This window comes from Lagenorhynchus albirostris, chromosome 13, assembly GCF_949774975.1.
Source record: "Lagenorhynchus albirostris chromosome 13, mLagAlb1.1, whole genome shotgun sequence".
NCBI lineage: Eukaryota > Metazoa > Chordata > Mammalia > Artiodactyla > Delphinidae > Lagenorhynchus > Lagenorhynchus albirostris.
Window position 1 is genome coordinate 1,062,619 of NC_083107.1, and position 5,939 is coordinate 1,068,557.

At 38.8% G+C, this 5,939-nt stretch overlaps 1 non-coding gene across 1 annotated transcript; it reads right to left on the reverse strand.

Moving 5' to 3' along the window:
- Positions 1 to 1,301: 1,301 nt before the first annotated feature.
- On the reverse strand, positions 1,302 to 1,408 carry LOC132532022 (U6 spliceosomal RNA). Its single transcript, XR_009544283.1, has one exon. It is a non-coding gene; the product is annotated as a U6 spliceosomal RNA (small nuclear RNA).
- Positions 1,409 to 5,939: the final 4,531 nt, after the last annotated feature.

Genomic DNA, 5,939 nt, shown 5'->3' on the forward strand with positions numbered 1-5,939 from the left:
AACCCTTTGGAAGGATTCATCATCTTTGTATTTTTGCTGTTTCGGAATCTGTAGTAGAGATTACTGCGCTACATGATGTTCTCCCAGCCTGACAAGTTCTAAATGGACTGTCTTATTAGGGAGAAGCGCATGGAAAGAAGGTTAGTGAGTCAAACTCCCCTGCCCTCTGTCAGCAGTGGGTGTAAAAGGATTTAGCTGAATGCCTTCATTCTTTTTTGTTTTTTTAATAAATTTTATTTACGTATTTATTTTTGGCTGCGTTGGGTCTTCATTGCTGCGTGCGGGCTTTCAGTCGAGAACTTGTGAAGATCCATGAAAAATCTGGACTGCATAGGTGGTCCCTGGGGCCTCCAGGTTAAGAAGTGCTGCCACATGGGTTTCAGAAATGGAGAAAGGAAAAGTGAATGGAGTAGTGGGGTGGCATGGAGAGGGGTGAGTGCCCTGGGGAAATTTGAGAGAGAAGTAACCTCCGCCCCAAAGCCCTGTCGCCACATCGGCGCCATGTGGTCAGGGCCTTTTGTGAGGGGATGGCTCTGCTTCTTTACTCCTGTGCTCAACACTGTGTCAAACCAAACCCTCACCTCATGCTGATTCCCAAGGATTTTAAAAGCGCTGTTCATGGCTGACTTGGTTTTTGGTTCCCTAAACAGTAGTTTTGAGCTGTCCAAGCTATTTAAAAGTATTCTCCTTAATTAAGATGAAACTCTACTCTTCTGAAAAACCGACATGAATTCAGAGAAAATATGCTTTTTGTCCCATTCCTTCAATCTGGTGCACCCTTGTGGATACAAGATTGCATACACCAGACACCTCTGACTCTGGCCCAAATTGGGTCCCTTAACAGAGGGGACATAGGTCTGCCATCAGTATCTGATTGTGAACTTATAGCCTGATCGGGTGACACAGTGGCCAGACACTGTGGTGTACTCTCTGTGCTATGACTACCTTTGTTTTCACCAGAGGCAGGATTCTGGACTCAAAAATTTTTCAAGCTGCAGGCCTGCATGAGCGTTTGAACCTGGAAAACGGAGCAGGTACTTATGAATGTGGAGCATATAAAACCAGCAGTATTTTCAGTGGCAGGCTGTGCTCCATCCTGTGCCTGATCTCTCCAGAGTTCTCCCCAAACTTCCTTTTTTTTTTTTTAACGTCTTTATTGGAGTATAATTGCTTTACAATGGTGTGTTAATTTCTGCTGTATAACAAAGTGAAACAGCTATATGTATACATATATCTCCATATCCCCTCCCTCTTGCGTCTCCCTCCCACCCTCCCTATCCCACCCCTCTAGGTGGTCACAAAAAAATATAGAACGCTTCATGAACTTGCGTATCATCCTTGCACCGGGGCCATGCTAATCTTCTCTCTATCGTTCCAATTTTAGCATGTGTGCTCCCAAAGCAAGCACTACGACAGCATTTTGAAAAACTAATAGGCTGGTCCGGGGCCCTCCGGCCAAGAGGTGTAAGCAAGAACTCTTAACTGGAAGGAATTGTACTGCCTTGTAGAATCTGAACCCAAGTGCACTGAGGCCACCCGCCAAGGTAGTGACTGGTCTAACCTGTGCTAACGTTAGGGCACAACCTGTTGGATAGTTTTAGCTGCCCAGCATTTGACCATTTGTAACCACTGCTTCAGTCAATTCCCACCTCTTGCCACCTGCTGCTGTCTGTTCGTGCTTGTGGGCTTCCCCATCTTGTGCCAGTGGCTAGCATTTTTGACTAGTTTGATATTTTGTAATTGGGAGCTCACTTCAAAGGCAGAAAAAGACAAAATATATCGAAGCAAGGAAAAGTGTCACTGAAAGAAAAAGAAGGTTATTTTTTGTGTTTTTTCTACTCAGTTGTTTTGAGTATATTATATATGTTAGATAGGTATTTCAAATATTGCTTCCCATTTTGTAGGTACACTCTGCTCTCTGTAAATTTGTTTCCCTTGCTCCTCAAACCTTTATAGTTCAATGCAATCTGTTTTTCTTTTTTTTTTTGATTTTGTTGCCTGTGCTTTTGGGGTCATATCCAAACATACATTGCCCATAGCACTGTCAAGAAGCTTTTCCCCCCTATATCTTCTTCTAGTAATTTTACAGTTTTGGATCTTATATATTTAATTCTCTAAACCACTTTGAATTAATTTTTTTTTTTTTTTTTTTTTTTTTTGCAGTACGCGGGCCTCTCACCGCTGTGGCCTCTCCCATTGTGGAGCACAGGCTCTGGACGCGCAGGCTCAGCGGCCATGGCTCACGGGCCCAGCCGCTCCACAGCATGTGGGATCTTCCCAGACCGGGGCACGAACCCGTGTCCCCTGCATCGGCAGGCAGACTCTCAACCACTGAGCCACTAGGGAAGCCCTGAATTAATTTTTATATATAGTGTGAGATACAAGTCTAATTTCTTTTTAAAAATTATTTATTTATTTATGGCTGCATTGGGTCTTCATTGCTGCGTGTGGGCTTTCTCTAGTTGCAGTGAGTGGGGGCTACTCTTTGTTGCAGTGCGTGGGCTTCTCATTGCAGTGGCTTCTCTGGTGGAGCAATGGCTCTAGGCACACGGGCTTCAGTAGTTGCAGCACGTGGGCTCAGTAGTTGCTGCACGCAGGCTCTAGAGCACAGGCACAGCAGTTATGGCGTACGGGTTTAGTTGCTCCATGGCATGTGGGATCTTCCTGGACCAGGGCTGGAACCTGTGTTCCCTGCATTGGCAGGCTTGTGAATATCAGTTTCCCACTAATTTAGGTAAGAGAGGATCCTTTTATCATTGTATATTCCCGGCACTTCTGTCAAAGATCAGTTGATTGTAAATATGTGCATTTATTTCTGAGCTCTGTATTTTGTTCCTTTGTTCTGTATGTCTGTCTTTATACTACAACCATACTGCTTTGATTACTGTGCTTTGTAGTATAGTTTGAAATTATGAAGTGTGATTCCTTCAGCTTTGCTCTTTGTGCTCAAGATTGCTTTGGATATTTTGGGTCTTCTACGGTTCCATGTGAATTTTAGGATTTGTTTTTCTATTTTCTGGGAAAAATGCCTTCAGAATTTTGACATGGATTGCATTAACTCTGTAGATTGCTTTGGGTCGTATGGACATTTTAACAATGTTAATTTATTCAGTCTATTAACATGGGCTATCACTCCATTTATTTGTGTCTCCTTCAAATTCTTTCATCAGTATTTTATAGTTTGCAGTGTATGGCTCTTTCACATTCTTGGTGAGCTTTATTCCTAAGTATTTTATTCTTTTCGGTGCTATTGTAAGTGGGACTTTTTTTTTAACATTTTCTGATTGTTTCTGTTGTTAGTGTATAGAACCACAAGTGATTTTTGTATGCTGATTTTGTGTCCTTCAGCTTACTCTATTCATTAAACAGTTTTTTGGAAGTGGCGTATTTAGGTTTTTGTAGATATAAAAACATGTCATCTGCAAACAGAGAAAATTTAGGTTTACCTTTATGATTTGGATTTATTTTATTTACATTTCTTGCCTACTTACTCTGGTTAGGAATTCCAGTACTATTGTTGAATAGAAGAGTCAAGAACAGGTAACATTGTCTCGGCTGAAACTCAGAAGAAATGCTTTCAGGATTTGTAATTCAATATACTGTTACCTTTAGGCTTGTCATATGACTTTTAATGTGTTGGAGTATATTCCTTCTGTATCTAATTTCTTGACAGCCTTTATCATGAAAGGAAGTTGGATTTTGTCAAATAATTTTCTGTATCTATTAATAAGATCATATTTCCCCTTTATTCTCTTAATGTAATGTGTCACATTTATTGATTTGCATACATTGAGCCATCGTTGCATCCTGGCATAAGTCCCACTTAATCATGGTGAATGATCCCTTTAATGTGCTGTTGAATTTAGTTTGCCAGTATTTTGAGTATATTTCATCTATGTCACTCAGGAATATTGATCTGTATTTTTCTCATCATGCCCTTGTCTGGTTTTGACATTACCCTTGTCTGGGGTAATGCCTCGTAAGATGGGTTGAAAGTGTTCCCTCCTCTTTAAACTTTTGGAAGTATTTAAGAAGTCTTGGCTTTCATTTCTCTTTAAATATTTGGTATAATTCACCAGTAAAACCATCTGGTCCTGGGATTTTATTTATTGAGAGGTTTCTCAATACTGTTTCATTCTCTTTACTCATTACTGGTCTGTTCAGGTGTTCTATTTCTTGGTAGGTTGTATATTTCTAGGAGTTTTTCCATTTTTTTTCTAGGTAAAACAAGTTTGCATATGATTGTTAATAGTAGTCTCTGATTGTCCTTTGTATTTCTGTAGCATCATTGTAATGCCTTTATATGTATGTGTTTGTTTTATTTATTATTCATTCATTCTCTTTTTCTTAGTTGTTCTAGCTAACAGTTTGTCAGTTTTGTTTATCTTTTCCAAAAAAACTCAATATAATTTATTTTTCTACTATTTTTGTAGTCTCTATTACTCTATTTTTATTGTAGTATAGCTGATTTACAATGTTCTGTTAGTTTCAGGTGTAAAGTGAATCAGTTATACATATAGCCACTCTTTTTTAGATTCTTTTCCCATATAGATCACTACAGAATATTGAGTAATTTCCTATGCTATAAAGTAGGTCCTTCTGTTAGTTTTATAACTGCTCTAATCCTTATTATTTACTTCATTCTGCCAACATTGGGCTTAGTTTGTTCTTTTTCTAGTTCCTTTAGTTGTAAAGGTAGGTTCTTTGATTGAGTTTTTTTCAGAGACAAAAGATTTTATTACTTATGGCACAGCAAACATGAACGTAATACTGTATTGGTTCCCCTCCCCCACACCCCAGTTGCCCCTGCGATGACACAGAGGGGTCCAGTTGGTTCCCCTCCCCCACACCCCAGTTGCCCCTGTGATGACACAGAGGGGTCCAGTTGGGTGCTATGCATGTACTCGGTTATGTTACACTGAGGAGCGCTGAGTTTGAGGACTCCACTGCTTTTAAAATGAGAGGTTAGCAAGCTTCCTGTTTGTCTGAGGGAGAGACATTACCTCATTCCTCAAGGCCGTGCATTACAAGCACACTGCCGAGAAATGGCTCAGGTGAAGTGCTGTCAGGGCATGCACTCTTTTTCTTCCTTTCTTTTTTTTTTTAATTGAAGAATATTTGACGTACACTATTATGTTAGTTTCAGACGTACAACATAATGATTCAGCATTTAAGTATATTACAAAACGATCATCTTTATGAGTCTAGTAACAGTCTGTACCCATCCACAGTTACTGCAATATCATGAACCATATTCTTTTTGCTGTATATTAAATTCTTGTCAATTTTTATCATATAACTGGAATTTTGTACCTCTTATACCCCTTTACCTGTCTTGTGCGAGACCCACTCACCTCCCCTTTTGCGGCCACCAGTTTGTTCACTGTGTCTGTAAGCCTGGTTTTGTTGTGTTTGTTTTGTTTTTAGATTACACGTATAAGCGAGATCATGTGGTATTTGTCTTTCTCTATGTGACTTACTTCACTTAGCATAATACTCTCTAAGTCTATCCATGTTGTCACAAATGGAAAGACTTCATCTTTTTATTGCTGAGTAATATATAACTATATATATATATTTGTATACCCATATCTACACATACATATGTATCTATGTGCATATGAATGTATGTATCAGTATCTGTGTGTCTGTATCTATATGTATATGTATGTATATCTGTGTATGTGTGTTATGTGTATATTCATATGTATGTGTACATATGTATATATATATATCAATATCACTTTTTATCCATTTTTCTATCATTGAACATTTAAGTTGCTATCATATTATTGGCTATTGTAAGTTATGTTGCAATGAGCATAGGGGTGCATATATCTCTTTAAATTAGTTTTTTGCTTTGTTTTGTTTTCTTTGGATAAATAACCAAAATTGGAATTGTGAAGTCGTATGGTAGTTTTATTTTTTTATGTTTTCAC